The 20,597-nt window shown below is 26.3% G+C and overlaps 1 protein-coding gene across 2 annotated transcripts in view; it reads right to left on the reverse strand.

Moving 5' to 3' along the window:
* tj (Maf family bZIP transcription factor traffic jam) overlaps positions 1 to 20,597 on the reverse strand; it is a 43,026-nt gene that overhangs the window by 16,643 nt on the left and 5,786 nt on the right. The window lies entirely within an intron of this gene.

The raw sequence follows: 20,597 nt of genomic DNA on the forward strand, positions 1-20,597 counted from the left end.
ATATGACCTAAGTACTAGGTTAGATTAGGTTATATATAATAATACATATAACATATATAATGGGTGAGGATACATTTTGTTCAAAATCGAGGTTGTATTATCTATTTGATAGGAACAGCACAAAAATATCACCTATACAATATAGTATACCCATAAATCATAATTAATCATTTTTACCCGATACAGTCATGAAATGTATACCTAGTAAAAATGACTTATTGTTCGTTATTTTGTGGATTTCATCAAAATATTTAATACATAATATTATATTAATACACGTTATAATACAATACGCATACACCGCCCATATATACACATCGCTATTTAAACATTATATAGGTATGTATAACTCAATATTTGTATAATATAGACTTATCAGTATACTGTATATAGGTATATATATTATAGGTACCAATAATAATAATTATGATATAATATGGGACAGGATTATCTTATATTATATTTTCTATAGGGTGGATTCAATGTAACTGCAGTTTTGATAATTATTAATTTTGATGATAAACATACATGTTTAAAGAGTCCTCTCACTGGATAGCTTCCCTTTTCCGGCCACGTCACCATGTCCAATATAATATTATGTTAACCTATAATTGTTTATTGTAACTTTTTTTTTCATCGTACAGATTTTTAAATATTAAAAATATTAAAAAAACCCATATATACAAACATGTTACGTATTATGTAAATAATAAATTATAATGTTAATTTATATAAAAATGTTTCACATTAAATTTCTAAATATTTTCAAAATAAATTAACATATTATTATACTATTTGGCGCAGAAGCGTATTGTATATTGTTGGTCTGTAGTCAAATATAATATAGGTAGTACGAGAATAGAATTTGTAGCAGACTGCTAAACGAAGACGCAACTCTAATAATGATCTTCAGATCAGTGACAGTTCGAGGGGGGGGGGGATCGGGGCAGTTGCCCCGGGACCCGCGATTTTAAAATTATAATCAAGGCCCCGCAGTTCTTAAATGATATTTTATACTGTTCAGAGATTAGTTAGTTTGGATAATATGTAATGTGACTGTTATTTATTTTGTCCGGGTCCCCGCAAATCCTAGCGCCGTTCCTGCTTCAGATAGTATACGTAGCAATATATTGGTATAATTGCAGTTGGTATTTAGATTTTATAACTCTCGTGTGAGTAGAAAATGCCATTTCACACAAACATTTTAACGTATTTATATACCGATATACACCTAGATAATGATAAGTTCAAACAAAAATGGATCGACTACGATATCGTTCAAAATCGACCGTTTGGCCGCTCCTGGGCCCTGATACATTCCTCTGCAGGGTTTACTCGACGTCGAAAGAACTGACTAAAATGTTCGAGTTGCCCAATATAAGATTAATATCTACAATAATAGGAAATCCTATAGGGACCGGGAAAGAGTTCGAGTTAAAAAAATTCGACTGTACGTTAAATATAGATGCTAAACATATAAGTACTGCGTATCGATGTCTTAAAGCTCCGCATCGCCTGCATGTGCGCCCGGGCGATGAATTTATCCGAAACGATATACGATACGCCTATACCTATTACGTACACATTACCTACCTATTATATACGTCACCCACCGTTATATTACGTGCAGCAGGCGCGGTGGTACACTGACCTATATAAATGACACATAAGAAATCGTATAACATATTATCATCATTTTGTCGAATTCGCGACAGTCGAAGAACTCATAGTAGTCATACCAATAATAATGATAATATTTATTTTTTTTTGTGTGTGTGTGTGAAATGGAAACAGGTATATATATTTAAATTAATTTTCGTTATCAACATATATATATTTAGGTACCTATATCATAAACCTATATATGTATATATATTAATATTTACTTCGTGGAATGGCGTTAAACTGCAATTTTTTTTTCGAAAATCGATTTCGTTTATAGAGAAGATGTGCTTTGAAAGTATGGTATAAATTATCATAATACATATAGGTACGCCTCTTAATTCAAATATAGAGAGGGTGTGTGCTAAGTAAACACACTATATAAATGTACCGCCTATATATAACATAGATGTTTTAATATGTTAATAAGGCATTATTGATTACATAGATCGTATTTATAATTGTTACATCTACATAATTAATGTGCGATTGATATATCAACCATTTGATTATAATTTATGTGACTAATTTGAATGCACAACAAAATATATTGTTTAAAAATGTCGAATTTGTATAAATTCGGGTAGGTACCTAATTTTTCCTAAGTAATTTATGACTTATTGAACATAATAAAATTATCTAATACAATAGTTTTTAGAATATTTAGATATACCAGGTGTACCCATATTTTTAATTACTTTTAAATTGATTATGTCAACTGACAACATACCTAATAATATGGATAACATTTAGCAGATAGCAGTAATCAATCATAGTATACCGACAGAACATATACCACGTGCGATAAAGGATATACCTACCTAGCTATACTTATTAATGAAATATACACATCAAAGAGTAATGCTCATCTTATTGTATATATAATACAATTAATTTTCTAATGCAAAGTTGTTAAAATATCTTTTTTAAATTGATTAAATAGACATTAAACCTAACCCATTATTATTAAACACACCTACGTGTATATAATATATTATCATATTGTTAAACTTAAATATATTATTAATATAAATTCATTTTTAAGTGATTGGGTCCGAAGAAACAAATTTATAAAATATAATATACCGGCTATTATAATATATATAATAACATATCATTAATAATATTAAGATCATTTTAGTATAATATGCTTATATACTCCAATGTATAAGTAGTTAAATAACTGTTTGGTTTGGTTTGATTAAACATTAAAACGCACCCATTATTATACTATTATTATCTTATTGTTAAACGTGAATATAATAAATATTTTTAAGCGATTAGGTCGGAGGAGAACAAATTAATTGAATAGGTATAAAATATAACGCTTTTTTCTTTTATGATATAAATATATTTACAATCTGTAACATAATAATACAATAAGTAAATTTGAGATTTTTTTTACCAGGTTTGGATGCTTGACTGAAGGGTGCGTTCATTGACTAACGCTTATAATATGTATAGGTACATCAAAGAGTAGGTAACATTTATCTTTATAGGTATAAAACACAAACTTCCTTATGCATAAGTGATTAAAATAATTTTAAGTTTGATCGAATAGACGCATATTAATATTATTATTATTATTATACATATGTAGGTATTATATATCTTATTGCTATACGCGTGTCAGTACCATAAATTGATTTGTAAGTAATGAGGTCCGAGGAAAACCAATTTATAAAATGTAACACAATTGTACAGGTATCATTGATATACTTATAAGTATATATGCATCATATATATACCTACTATTCACTTGTAAGAATACCTATTAATTTATTATTTTTCACCAGAATATAATATTTCAATAATTAAGTATTTCTTAATTATGAAAACGCGAAGTATGTGTATTGTAAACAATTATTTAGACTATTAAAATAGTTTATTTATTAATATCATATCGTATAATATATAAATTAAAAAATACTTATTAGTAAATAGTAATTAGATTAAAATAATAATCTTTACCACGCTGTTTCCTCGAAACATTCATTATCAAAATTTTAAATTTACAGATTTTAATTTTCACATACGTATACGGAACTATATAGATTTAATGAATATGCAAAATGTGTCAGACTGTGCTTTAAAATAAGACCTCATTTGTACCATATTATGGTATTCGCTGTTAATATATCAGCCATATCCTTGGTTCTGCCTAAAGCCCAAATCCTGGTACGCTGTATCATGTCCCCTGCCTAAAGCCAAATATCTCACAATCGATCGATAATATTTAAACATAAACAAAAATATATATTTTTATAATTTAACGAAACAATATTAGAGATACGAGTGGTAAGGTAATTGTATACAATGCCTACACATATAATATCAAATATATTATTTAACTCAGTGGCGGTGTGAACTATTTTATTTCATGAAGCAAGACGTATAGATGCTCGCCCATCACCACCTAAATATTATACCACAGACCCGTGGAGGTTTTGCCTCCACACCCGCAATTCACAATTCTACAACAATAATTTACTTGATCATGTCAGTATCAGAAAAATAATAAAGTTACTTATGTTTGTGCTTCATAACTTATGTTTTATAATATATTAATAAATAATAACAATACAACTTTATAGTGTTTCCGGTTTCGTGTTACACTGTTACCACGATACCACGTTATTGTACACACTACACATCGTGTATTTCCAGTAACCGTGAGATACAAATTATTATATAATTATTATAAATAGTATTAGTTGATCACTTGACCATATTGTGTGTTTTTTAATATCCATTCCAGGATAATCGGTCGTGAGGCAATTGCCTCATGAAACACCCTATCACGCCGCTACTGAATTTTAACTGCATACCTATTATAATATTTATTATTCGTACCTAAGTTTTAAACTTAAATAAATTATACATAGAAAACATATTATTATATCTGTATATTATGTCTACTGACTATTTTGCTCTATAAAACTATTTCACAAAAATAATGATAATAGTTATTAAAATTGTATTTTCTGACAAATGAAAGCATTATCGTATCTCAACTGTGTTCAGTGGTGTTATAAAATTTTTATAGGTACCTATGCTATGTGATTAATCACTAAATATATAAATCACTATGTACAAGCATTATTCAAATTCGTGTATAAGTAATAGGGATGCTTATATTGACATGGTTGTATTAATGTATTATTATATTATTATATATTATTATTTTTATATCTTAAGGTATTAAATATTAATATTTTATATTAGGTATATTAATTAGATTGGTTTTATTGCAGTTTTAAAAATTTTTCATAAGCAGAAATTTTTGTGTTATTTTGTTGAGAAAACATTTATGCATTATTGAAATGAATAATTTATGGAATGTCTATTTAATATACACACACATATATATATATATGATGGCCGCGGTCGTTGTAAATACCATATAAAATATACTGCACTGTTGTTATCTGTAGGTTATATAGTGTTTATTATTGTTATTTTTTTATTGTACTTTTATATATCATATACATTTAAATACACGTGTAGTTTTTAGTGAAGCCATTGCTTATTAATTCCTTTGTAAATGCAATGTAATGATTACGAGGGCTTCATATTATAAACATCTGATTATAAAATTATATTATTTATATTACTTACATATATCACTATAAACATATTTTGTTTGAAAAACTTTTAAGAATACCTGTATGTTTTTAATGACCACCAATTAAAATAATTAATACCGGCACCTATTAGCTATACTTTTAGAGCCTATATATGTATAGCCTATAATCTACCGACTTCAATAATAGTTGGTAATCACTAACCATAGTTAACCATTAAAATATATCAGTTCCCAATAATAATTTTTTTTTTTTATTATTATTATTATTAGACAGTTTAATTATTAACCCCTTTAATAGACTATAATAGTCCACGAGTTCAAGGTTTTCAGATTATTATATTATATATTTTAAAAATATTATTTTTAACGAGAGTGTTTCATTACTCCGATGTAGAGTTTTTTTAAATATTCCGAAGGTTAATTAAAAATATCTTTTAGATTTAATGTGCAGCTGAGCTCCTCAAGTTCAACGTAGGTCTAAAATTATAGCTAGAAATTTCAGTATTGGAGAAGTGTGGTTTGGGATGCAATAGAGAGGGATATTAGAACGTCTTGTGATTTATTTGAGATTAAATATCATACTCATGATATGAGTGGATTTAATTTGATTTACTTTAAACCCCCACTTTTAAACCAGCCTTCTACACTTTCAACGTACCTAAATATTCAATGATTGAGTTTTAACCAAAAAATTTTTTTTAATTCTCAAAAGCAATAAAAAAAAAATTGAACTATCTTTCTTTTCTTTTTTGATTTACTATATAGATTCAATAGACATAAGTTATTTAAGTATGTTCTTTACTTTGCACCATGAAGCTCAAAATATGCCTTTAAAATTCTAAGATATGTGTTACCATAAACCTATTAAAACTGGATAAAATGATACTCAACATTTTTAATAATTAACTAAATAAATATATTGGTACCTATAACCTTATCAACAATTGAACTTCCTATTAATATTCTAAACAATAATATTGTTTTTATTAAAATTATTTATAAACAGTCATACATATATTGAAAGAATGTACAATTAATTTGCATATATATAATTTTTTGATACCAGCAACAATGGCCATTAACTATTCTAGGGATTAGTGTGGTAAGGATTTGCCACTAAGAACCACCCGGGTCACCCAGCCGGTGCTGGCATATCAGTGACTAAAGCCAGATGCCAAGCCACAACATGTTTTTATTACATTTATTTCGTTCTTAAAAATATATAAATATAATTCTTAAAAAATATGTAAGAAAACTCATATGATGTGTATAAGTTAAATCTCGAGTGGCATACACTCAATTTTATCCTTATTCTTTGGTAAGGGATTCATGAAATTACTAAACAATATTTAAAAAAACAGTACACATTACGGTAAAATCAATAGATTCTTTTCTTTGCTCAAAATCTAAAAAGTTTATGAGGATCTATTTCCCATGTTCTCCGTTGAGCTCGCAAAATATCTAAATGCAAAACTTCGCAGTGTGATTTACGTGATGAACTTGTATCTAAAACTTTGATTCCAAATTCACGTTATAATAGATTTGATTCCCGTGAAAGATTTCTTTCAGTATCTAAAACACTAAATCCGACAACTACTATTGTCTGCTGCATAATTGAATGTGTATTCTAATATAAATGTCTCGAGCGTAGGTATATGATGTATATACCTAACGAATATAAAAATAATTTAAAAAAGCGTGTAAGTAGATGTCGTTCTACTGTAAAGTAGTTTAAAAATGAGTTACTGTAATGGATGGTATTAAATTTGAATTAAATGATATAATATCATTATATAGGTACGAAAAACGAAAAACGATTCTGAGCGAAGACCGTTTGTTAGTCTAAGATATTTTATTTTATAGTTTTATACTATAGTAATAATTTTTTTTATTTATTAATTATAATTATTATATTGCTATTATTTCAAAAAAAATGAAGGTATCTATAAAATAAATTACAAATTAATCAAATCAGATTCATTATGCACACGACTCACTCAGTCATTCATAGTAAGTAGGTTAGTAGGTATACACAATTTAAAGTAGGTACTCATGAATAATATTTTAAAACTACAATAATATAGCTAAAATTTTTATTATTGATTATTTAATAAATAATTTTATCCAAATTTGTACTTAAAATAATTATAAAAAAAAAAATGTGTTTGTATAGTTTTTAGTTTTTTTTTGCCAAAGAATGAATTACTTATATGGAACTTTGTTTTTAATTTTCTATCTTTAACTATAAAAGTTAAACGTTTTAAAATTTTTTAATAACTAAAGAATTTGTAAATTTTCAATAAATTAATACATTTTGTCAAAATTTGATCTTTAAATGGTTATAAAAAAACGTACCTATGTATTTTTAAGATTTTCCAACTGCTATTATATCAACTTATGGGGAATTTCGTATTAAATTTTCAAGTTTTTTGACCAAATGAATACAATTTTATTGACATTTATAGAAAAAAAAAACGGAAAATTTTAAATGTATATAAAAAACATAAAAATGGATGTAACATTTTGAAAATTTTATCAAGTGTAAGATTTAATAAAATTAAAATTTGGTGTAAATTTCAAGTATCTAAATTTATTCGTTTTTGAATAACAACAAATTAAAAATAACGGTATAACAGAAATTGAGTGAATATTTATTTTAATGTTGTAATTCAAATGCTCATAAAAAATTAATTCGACTTTCTGGTAGACATTTTTTATTTGATAAAAGTAGACAAACTCATAAACTTGTATTGAATTTTCAAATCTTAGATTTAAAAAGATAATTTTTATGAAATTCTAACTCAAAATAAATTGCAAATTTTCATGATTTTTACGTATTTTATCAAAATTTGAACTTTAAATGCTGACTATGTATTTTTAATATTAATTAACTGTCATTGTAATAATATATTAGGAGCCTTTTTGTATTACATTTTGAAGCTTTTTTACTCAAATAATACAATTTTACTGTCATTTATAAAAAAAAACTCTAAAAAGATCAAAAATTTCAAATGTGGTGTCTATAAATAAAAATGTCAACATTTTATCAAGCATTAAAAATGTCAGTCTAAACATTTACTGAAAATGTCATGTATCTATAATAATTTGTTTTAGAGTTACACCAATTTGAAAATTCGGTTTTCTAAAAATTTATTTTGGGTGAAAATTTTCGTTTTTCGTTAATTTTTTTTTCTGCTTTTTCTTGATGCTTTTGAAAACTACTAGGCATTTAAGAATTTGACCTCCCAAACTAGATTCACTTTCTAACCGAAAAAGCTACTGAAGTTGAAAGTCGGCACATTATTTCAACAACTTATCATTTACACAGACACAGACACAGACACACAAAAAAAAAACACACACACACAGCATTGTAAAATCAATACTTTCATTGCTCAGCTCAAAATCTAAAACAACATACGTACTTGAACCAAACAGGCTTTTGTATTTATAAAATGTTACTTCCAAATTACTTAATTACTGTAAATATATCACTCACGTGATCTGGTATTTAGTTTCGATATATAGCTTATAATAATTGCAGTAATTATGTTACAACTTTTATTTGTTTAAAGAATTTAACTATGCCTTTACCTATTTAATATACGACTGCAAAATAACGTTTCTAAAATATTTAATTTATAAGAAATTTGGTCTATATTGTACTTATATCAGGATAAATATTCTAATTCTGAACTCCTGTTATTGATTATGAAAAATATTAAATATGCACACATTCAAAAATCATATTAAATTTTAAATCGAATCCGTTAGTAATATGATGTATGATTGTTTTTCTTCATAATATTATTATCTTAATTAAAAATGATTTAATTATGATATACCTAGATTACATCCAAAAATATATACCATTGTAATTAAAAACTAAGTATGTTACATTACAATGTTTATATAAAACTATCTACAATTTAAAATCATTTTTGTTTTATGTATTCACTTCAAATAAATCAATCAATTAATAAATTAAATTATTCGTCATTTATACAAGTTTACAATTATTGTAGGTACCTATATCATTACTGTTATTTTGTTAATCGCTAATCGTAAATGATAAATGTAATTTAAATCGTAAACATTTTAATATACATGAAGAGTACATCATACATGGAATTTATAAATAATAAAAAAACAAATAATAAGAATATAGTATTTAAAGGGTTTAAATTTGGTAATCAAAAAAGATTTAGACTAACAATTTGGACTAGCATAAAAATAAATTGCAGTCATATTTAAAATTAAATATTTTGACAAACTCAAATCAACAAAAATCTATAATAGCTAACACTATTATCATATAAAATACGAAAAAAAAAATACTAAACAAACAAATATTAAAAGCAACAGCTACAATATCAAATCTCAATTGGTACACATTATCTGAGCTCTATCGGTGAAAGGGGGGGAGGGAGGAGATTAATTTGTTGCAAATTAGAAAATTATGTTAATCAAGTTAATGATTGTTTCCACCAACGATGTAGGCGAAATATACGTGTAACTGTTAAGAAATTAGAATGAATTTATGACCTACAATTTTAAACATAGTATATAAAATTATTAAGTTCACAAACACAACACCATACAAACACCAAACACTGCATAAATATTAAATATGTTTTGATTGTTATATCCCACAGGAGCGCTATACATGTTTAGAAAAATATAAATTTATGATAAATTAATAAAAGTATTTTTACATTATATGAAACATTATATAAATTGATAAATTATTAAGAAAAAAAGTTTTATTGAAAAATTTTAAATTTCAGTAGAGTTTATAAAGACCAATATTTCTTGATAATAACGTAAAATTAGAATTTGATAGATGTTAGAGTTTAGGTCAAATTAGATTAAATTATTACCAACATTTTTTTTTCTACTGATAGGTTAGGTTAGGTTAAGTTAATAATTATTTAATTTCTTGTATTAGATTTTCAATTTAATTTTTACTTGAACTACAATAAATCATACTCATTATAGGAATACCTAACGCTTCAACATTATACATGCAATGGTATGTGGCCTTTAGGGTCTAGTTTAAATCAAATAATAATAATAATATAATAATATTATGTAATGATTTTAGATTTAAGAATAAATTAATGGTACATGAATAGCGCCGATTATTTAGTTAGCAATTTTTAATTTTATTTTTATTAATGTTTTTTATTATTATTTTTTATTATATATACATAAAATTTGATAATATCTTTAGGTGTTGGCTTACCTAAAACTTGAAGTCTCAATGTTTACCTATGATTTATCTAGTAAAAACCAAATTTGTAAACATTTTAGATGTATGTTGTTTGTTAAATATAAGTATAGTTACCTTCCTATAAAATGAAATGAATGTAGGTAATGTAATACTAAGCAAGTCAAACTTATAGCTTAAAAAGGTACAGCCGATTCGAAAGTTAATTGAAATAAGTGGTACTGTATTTTTGTAATTTTTTTTTAAAGTATAGGCACTGATAACTTATACAGTTCGACAACCAGTCTTATCATGTAGGGTATAAGTATGAAACTAAGTGGACGAGTAATCGAAACTATCAAAGTTCTCCTGTCTCATGGCCCAGGGGGAAAAACTCATATTTTATTGTATTTAAATATTTTTTCAAAAAATGTAAATATTTTATTATTTTAAGATTAAACTACAGAATATTAAAAGTTCACTTTAGGTACGTGTACAATTTCTAATTAATTATATAATTTATCAATCATTATTCTGCATCTACTTGGTATAATATTATAATATTATTACGTTTTATAAATTGATAAAATATTAATTATGTTCTTTATTGATATCAGTTTTTAATTAACTGTAATTTATTAACGATTTTTGTAAATGAAATCGATATTTATTACTCGAACCGGTTGGACCTCGTGGGCTTGTTTATATATGATGAAAGCTTGCGCACATACGTATCACATATATATACCATACCAATATTAATATAATAACTAACTCGTCGTAATCTGTAATAATATCGAGTACCTATATAATCGGACGAGGTGATAGAAAAATGACATAAACTGTAATTTATATTAACATTAATGTACAGGTATACGTACGTAAATAACGATAGGTAAGTAGTGCGCAATTTTAATGTTATGTGTAAATAATAAATATAATATTATATATATTATGCACATACGAAATTATTATTGATTTGAAATCGCAAGGTGCTGCAGTGATGTGTGCGATCATCATAATGTATTATACCACCACTCGGCCGCGATGATGAGTTATTGTACTATAATATTATATATATTTTAATAATAATTTATGTATACTAAGGTGTAAACTATTATGTTTATTTACCTATGTATAATAATGTGTAAATTATAATGTTTATTTGTTTGTTATAATATTGTCTCGCCGAGTAGTTCAAAGAATAACACACGTATATAACACTATTATAATGTAAAGCGGCAGTTATTTTCACCGCCCGAGGACTTGCGCGCAGTGTGTCTGAGGGAAAACAATTTTTTTATTATTTTTTAATCATTGATTTCGTAAAGGAGTGTAAAAAAACAACAAAAAAACAAACCCCAGACATTGTAAACTCGCTGACGAATCGTTTGTCGAGTATTCAAAGTTGCATTATGGGCGTTCTGCACGTCGGGTTTAACGTTACATGTTGGGCATTATTATTATTATTATAAAAATAAAGAACTCATTTTCTCGGCGGCACTGTACAATGGCCGGGCGCAACTCTACAGGAAATGACAACATCGATGCGTGTCCAATAAATGGACGTCTCGAAAATCGTATTTTGCTGACTGTTAATGTGAACGTCCGCATACATATTGTTATTATATAGATGTACAGTCGGACGTCTGTAATATTATTAAGTGTGTGTATGTAATATACGCAGGCATTATTAGCAAAATAAATATATATGCAGGGAGAGAGAGAGAGAGAAACACACACACATGATGTGTTACAATGTGCAGAATGTGTGTGTGTGTGCATGAGAGAGTGAAGTGTGTGTAATACGGTCGGTACAAAAAGAGATACAAAAATTCTTGTTAAAAAAAAATTCTGGTCGATTTTCTGAACGCTTTTATATTTATATATTCTTCTACATTTTTTCCCTTAAAATATTCTCCGAGTATAATAGCCATAACATACTACTAGTAAAAGGCAAACGGCGGTTAGTCGTTAAAATGTATTATTGTACGAGAATATTAATATTGGGATGAACAGTGTACATATTATTTAGTGCTATACATATTATTATATAATAAAAAACAATATCTGATTTATGTTCATTTTTGTAAGATAACCACTATTATACTACATTAATATATATATATATATATATATATATATCCCTGATAATTACATTGAAATTTGATATATCAGTTCAAAATTAAAATATTGAACAATATATTGAATATGATATAGACGCGTTGAAATGTATATACTATATAATATGTACCTAAAGGTATCACAGTTATTAGCACTCGTAATCTTGAAAGAGCATTGATTTTTTTAGTGAGTATGTTTTTTTTATGTGCTTACAAATAACATTTATATAGCATATGTTCTAAAACAATGTTTAAGAAAAAAAAAAATATTTTTTTCTTTTATCGTTTTAATTTTTTAGGTTTTTTTTTAAATTTATATTTTTGTGAGAACAAATTATTTGATATTTTCTATTGCAAAACCAACTATTTTTCTAAAAATTTCGATACATAAATTACAACTACCAGCAGGTACCTAGTTAATCAGTTAAGTAGTATCTCAAATTTATTTGGATGTAGGGATATATCTGTGTATCCCACCACTCTCCCCATTTCAACTTAATCACTCATAATTATATAGGAAAGTACCAATACTTGATTTATAAAATTTAATCAATCTAGATAGAAATTTTTAGAAAAATATTTTACGTATGGAATATGAAATAAGAATAACAGTTATTCAAAACGTAAGAAATTAAAAAATTAAAACAATGAAAATTATAGAGAAAAAAAATTATTTTATTTTAAAAATTTTTGTTCAATTAAGACTTCAAATATTTAAAATACTTATTCTTATGAACATTAATATTTTTTTAGATAAATTTTGCTTACTAATAAAAGAAAGTTAATATTATATAATAGGTTTGTACAAATATTAAATTATAGCAATAAATGAACGCCAAATACTAATAACAAAACAGAGGTCGTATAGGTATCATATTTATTTACTAATAGTAAAACTGGGTTGTACTATTATGTTCGCTATGTATTGCTGCAGTTATATAAGCTACCTATTATAATATACAATAAGCATTTTGTTGAAACGTTTTGTAATACGTCATATTTGCATTAGATTTGTATTTTATGAAGTTTTCACATTCTTTTCCAAAAAAAGAAAGCTTTTTTTTAATTATTTAAAATTATAATTTGAGTTGTATTATATAAGTACTTACACCAGGGCCGCGGGCCGTAGCTACGGAGAGAGCTTAGGGGGTTCAAACCCTCCACCCACTTTAACAAAGTAGAAAATGTAAAAATAATATCTAGTATATTTTAGAATTTTAAATGTTTATTTTTTGAATCTTTTTTTTTAAAACTGAATAAATGCTTTATATAATATTACCTATAGTAAATGTATAGTAAAGAGCACAAGGTATATTGATAGTGCCTGTAGTGCATTGTGATAGTTGAGGAGAGTTTAAATAATAAAACAAAATAGAGCAAATTATAATTCCAATCATTGAATGTATTTTGTTATGTGGTTACCAGGAAATTATTTTAAGAGGCAGTATGAAAGAAGTATGGACCCTCCCAAATAGGAAATTCCTGGCTACGGCCCTGGCCTACACATATAATTTCAATAATAAATTTATAATAATGAATATAAAGATTTACAATATAATATTATAAGCATATTATTATATACAATAAATATTTAAACAATTGAATAATGTTTACAATCACACAAATTTATTTAATGAAACTAGATTCAAATATTAGCTATTGACGGAATAAAATAAATAAATATTTTGAAGCATTTTTTATATTATTTAAAAAAAAATTATCATCCATTGAAAATACTAAGAATTAGAGTTTTTGAAGAAGAAAAAATTGTATAGATATAATAAAATGTTTACTATTTATTTTATTTTTCAAAAAATTATAATGAAAACAAATCCGTAAAAAAATGTCCACGTGAAATATTAACATTTTATGTGAAAGTTCACTAAACGTGAAGTACCTAATAATATAAAAACTAAGTGAAATTTAGGTGGATATTATAAAATATAGGTAAATCATTATAATATACCGACTGTGAAATAAATTTGTAGATTGCTGAATAGATTTATTGTGACTGAAAAGCTTCTTAGTTTTGTGGAGTAGAGAGCCAATAACTAAGTGCTTAAATGTTTTCATTTAATGTAATTATTTCCCAAGTTTATAACTAAATATAAAAACGGTTAACGATAAATAATAATATATACGAAATTTGCCACGATAAATTGAAAAACACCTGTATTTTGTTTGTTTGTTTTTAATCTTTCGAAAAATTAAAAATTATTTAAATCCTTAAATTGTGAAAAAAAAAAACACATTACTTTTTATGCATATTTAGTGAATAACTGAAGCAAATAATTGATGTGAAAAACACATTCTGTTTTGTAAAATGAGGGATTACATATTTACACGTGTTATAAAGTGTTATACCACCATCGTTTATATTACGTGGGTGTACATTAACATTAGCTATTAGGTAATTGATATATTATAAATAATATGGCTTCTACAGTTCTACCGATACCCATTAGAGTCTATTGATTAGACCATTCAAGATTAACATCTAACCTGTATGTTTCTGGATTTATATAGCCCCAGTGGGAATTAAACGGTTTTTGTATTAATTAATTTTTTGTCTTTTATCATATTATTTGCTTAAGACTATTCTCCGACTGCAGTGTTTTAAGACTAATATTATAAAAATTTTTTTTAATTTTTAAGATTCCTTTTTTGAAATCTTTGTCCGTGGCTTAAACGTGAGTCTATAATAAAATGGGTGGATATTCCAACACTATAGACTATAATATGTAACTAAGTATAAGTTCTTACTTGGTAAAAAAAAGAAAATGCTCATATGTAATAGTCCTTACATGGGAAATGACAGAAAAAATATAATTATAATAATTCATAAATTAATTACATAAAATATAGTATATCATTTTGAACACGTAAAAATATAATATACATATAGGTATAAGCCATGCAAAATATATTTATATTTTTTACAATTATTAAATATTATATTGAGATGCATGGAATTGAATTAATGTAGGTACTATGGTATTTTTAACTTATAATATTGCATAAAATGTAGAATTATTTTAGGTACTTGAATCTTAAAATGTATACAAATTAATTGGTTGTAATTATGTAACGCCAAACATTTTTTTCTGCCGTAGTGTAGGAATTTATATACCTACGATCCTTTTTTACTATGTAGGAACTTACACGTCATTTCGTTTTTATATTCGTGCAGGAACTAAAAACGAACTTTTTTTTACTGTATATGAACTCATACACATCTCATATTATGTAGGAATTAACGTATGTAATTTTTTACCTGCTACTCTCGTGTAGGAACTTGCTACTCCCCTTCTAAAAGGTGGGTGTGGAGTAACCGGATCTACTATATAAATCGTAATACCCATGTAAGTTTAGCTAGATGAGAAATACAATATTATTATCTTACAATAGATTACGCGTTGTGACCGTAATATTATTACAGCTGTAATTCGATTGATTGAAAAACGGTTTTCGTCCGGAAGAAACAAAAAAACTGCAGTTACAAACCCTGTGATAGTCGACGCATCGCGCTCGATAATAACAACTTAATAATATATTATTACGATATTACATAATACGCATAGATTATAATTATTGTCTGGCGCGACTTCCAAAATAAATAAATGTACTGTTTCTTTCTCTCTCTCCTCATTCTCTGACGACCGAAATTATATACGACGCGTCCTATAATAATTATAATATTATATTATAATAAACATCAACACTGTGGTTGATACGTGTATTATATGCCACATATATACCTACTTTTATTTACTTAGAAACGCGCGTATATACCACCGTCGCGTTCGTCGAATTTTTATATACCACATATGACTGCAGTCATATCTTCAGTCCACGACCCTTTCAAACCCCGTGCGATGTGGTATGATGTAATATGTATTACATTCATGTAAGAAAACAACAATGTTCCGGTCTTATAATTTGTCATGAACCCCTTGACTGTTTCGTATTGTGTAATAATAATATGTATACATTATGAATAATATTACTACATGATAATATTATTTGGACATCGGCACGCGACGTGCTGTACATTGTACGATTCATTTTTATTGGTCGTTTCCGTTTATTTATGTATATAGAGACGATTTTACTCGTACAATAATATTATATACAAACCGGAGTACAATATAATACTCGTATCGGACAACGAAACGTAATTGTTCGCATGCGTTCTTTTCCAACGAGATCTGTGGACACACATATAAAAAGAGTGGATGCATAAACAACGATAATGACGAAATGGTCTTGATACATATTATTATCATATGTATATCGTTTGTGACTTTTCTGTTGTCTGCAGTTAACTAAATATTTACAATGTCAACCACACATTTTTTCGACCGTTTTAGATAATTTGAGTTGTGTAAGATCGTTCCCGCGGTTGACTTCTATATATATATTTTTTTTCATACATAAACAAATCATAACAATAATTCATTGCCATTATACGAGTATATCTATGTATAGACACGTATGATGGTATTAGGTAAATATTCGCTTTGTTGTGTATCCCTCAATATTGAATTCCTATAGTTTCCTACAAAGCTCTATCTAAAATACATTAAGTTATACTATTCGTATGTTTTATTTCTAATACAATTATATCAAATGTTTATTTTCGGCGATTATCTGCTATTAAAGTGCTTAAACTGAAATATATTTTTATCGTTTAAGTAGATTTGTACTAAAATTACTAAAGGAATCAACTTTTTTTTGTGCAAGCTTAAGTTCCTACTTATTGTAATTGTCGAGTTTAAGTAGGTATACACATTTCATTAATATAGCTGCACATATCTTATAATTAATTTTAAAATATCAAACTATAATGTAACTTTGTTATTCGTATATTATTTCGTAATATTATAGACGTTTAAACTACCTAAATAATTTGTTATAAGATGAAGGTCTCCAATGTATTCCAACAATAGCCATACAATATATCTAATCCTACAATAATTTTGAGCGTTTATTGACATTTAACAATGTCTATTTGATCACATTTATTGGATTATTTTTACGATCAGTTACGAGACGTAGGTACATCGGTGTTTAGTGTTTTCTACTTAAAGATTTGTTGAACGTCTTTCAGACACGCCGCCGGTCGATTTGATTTCTGTCTGCACTCGTATAATACATGGTCTGACTCGTTAGTTAATAATTAAACAGTGGAAATGGATCGGGATGGGAAAAAGGGTCGTCGAGCGCGTGGGCCCGTGAAGCCGTACGACGAGGTGCTGAAGCCTTGCTCGTAAATCGCGTTAAACACACACTTCTAGTATAATTTTTCACACACAGACGTACACGCTTGGACACGACACGAATAGTCCTCGCCAATGTGTCCAAGTTTGCACACCCGGAAAACGGTCGCGTGAGACTATATCGGCTTTTACAGTTTTACTTGTAAGGTATTCCGAAATAAAAAATAAACTCTATCATAACCCGTCGTTGCGCACTTCGAGGGGAAAGCGAGGGGATAAAGTATAATATATATAAATATTATAAAAAAAAATACCGTCTGCTTGTTTTTCTTATGATAAGAAGGGATAAGTCCAAATATGCAATCATGTCACCGTAATGGCTGAGAGCTTATGTCTATAATACAATAGCTTAGATACAAAATCGACTAAATAATATGGGCGAGCGGATATAAAAATATGACCGAGTAAAAAACTGATTTAGTGATATTATGTATCAATTTGATGGATGGTTAATAAATTTATTTCCAGGTAGAATATTGTTATATATATTTTATATAATTTAGTATTTGGTTTAAAGTAAAACTCATGTATGTCATATTGTACATGTTTTAGACATGTCTTTTGATTATTAATTTCATCCAAAGAGTACCATATAAAATTCACGGTCACTTTAAATAATACAATTTTTTTTAAGGTATACCTATATACTTATAATAGTTATAATATGTATTTATATTTTATTTTAATTGAGGTATTAAATTTTGATTAAAAAAATAACTTAAATATTTTTAACTGAGTAGATTTAATTCTTACAACCAAAATAAGTTGGCAAGTGGGTATCGCTCTGCTGTGTAGTAGAGATGGAGAGTAGGTCACTTTAATAATGTATGTGATAAATTTGAATGCAATGACACGTATCATTGTATATGAAAAACGATTCTGAACGGAGATGATTTGTCAGTCTAGGATATATTATATTACCTATATTTAAATTATAATATATCTTTAAACGCTCACAAAATGTTTTTTTATATTGACTCTTGAGTTTTTTTTTAGAGTTATTTGAAGGAAAAGTTATGGAGAATTTTGTGTTGGATTTTTAACCTTAAGTATAAATCACAACAATTTTATGAATGTTCAACTCCATAATTCCATTCAAATTTTTGTGATTTTGACATATTTCGTAAACATTTCAACTTTAAATACTTATATACAAAAATTGTGTCTAACGATTTTCGATTTTTTTTTTACTACGATAAGTAAAATTTATTTATTATTTAATTTTAATTAAAACTGATATGAAAAGTGTGATATTTTATATTACTTCATGATTATGATAATTGATTAAAAAAAAAACAGAAGAAGGGAACCCCCTAACTTGCCCCATTGCGGACGCCTTTGAGATATTCATTAATTAATAATTATATTCATTAGTTCGTTACTATTATATTGTTTCTGCATTTATTGAAACTCAGTAGTACATATCTATAAGTATCTATAATGTGGATAATATATTTTTTTTCATACTTCAGACCATAGCTATTTAACTTAAAAGGGAAGTTATTTATATTTGATTATTTTGGACAAACTAAACATGTTGAGTTTTCATATATAATGTTGGTTTAGTGCTAGATTATTAAATATAATAGTTTCCTCTCAAAAAATGACCAGATAGTAGTAGTAACCACATTTGTAAAATATTTTCTGGTGATACTGAAGCAAATGCTCCAAAATACATATCAAGTATTTTTATTATTTTTATTTTATAATAAGTTTTTGTGTCCTATGTGTTTGTGAGGGAACTTAAATTGGTTTAACAATTGGTGTTTTTTTTTTTGTCCACAAAAACGTTTTGAGGGTTGAGGTAGTAAAATTAAGTACTCCGAAAGCCTTAATATCGATTAGGAAGTAAGAAGCAATGCAGATGGTAATTTAGATGGGTCATGGTTGTAATTGTCTATATAGTATACATGAAAAAAATATATTACAATTTCGTTAAAATGACCAGATTGAAAATAAGTTTTAAGAACGTACTTATTTTCTTATCCCAAAAAGAAATATAATTAAAAAAATTAAAACATAATTAATAAATAACGTTAAGCATTATATCATATTTTTTAAATTTGTGTACCTATTGTATATTCGTATTGGTATAATATTAAAATTATATATATATGAAGAAGAATTTATGTTAAAAAATACGTGTTAAATTAACCGATAGTTTAGGGGTAAAAATATTAAAATATAGCTGTAAATTGATGTAAAAATACCTTTTATCATTTTATTGGTAGGTGTAAAATAGAAAAAAACAAAAACTATTATCGAAGTATTTGGAATGGAATCATAAGTATAAAAAAAAAAATAATTTATAGTTATATAAATGAATATAATGATTTTGCTCCATTATAGTAACAGTTATGTAACTATTTAAAGCAATGTTTATAAACGAATATATGGTTAACTCTTTGGTGGTAACTGATAACAACATATAGTGACAACCACTAAAAATTGATTGTATGGTTTATAATTAATTACCATTTATTTTATTTAGTTATAGCGTTTTGAGTAGGAAAAAATATAACTAACGAAAACCAGTTTTATAAAATAAATTTCTAAAATGTTTGGAGCATTTAAAAAAATAAATCCTTACAACTTATTTTTAACGGAATTTTAATGTTTAAAAAGCAATTTATTATGAACCCCAAAATCAGGAAAATATAAATTTAATTGTTCTAAAAAATCTAACAGGCAGTCATTTTAAAAGTAACAAGGTGATAACACTTAGTATTATCTAATAT

The sequence above is a fragment of the Diuraphis noxia genome, unplaced genomic scaffold, assembly GCF_037042655.1.
Source record: "Diuraphis noxia isolate RWA-SAM2 unplaced genomic scaffold, SU_Dnox_SAM2 contig0001, whole genome shotgun sequence".
Classification (NCBI taxonomy): domain Eukaryota; kingdom Metazoa; phylum Arthropoda; class Insecta; order Hemiptera; family Aphididae; genus Diuraphis; species Diuraphis noxia.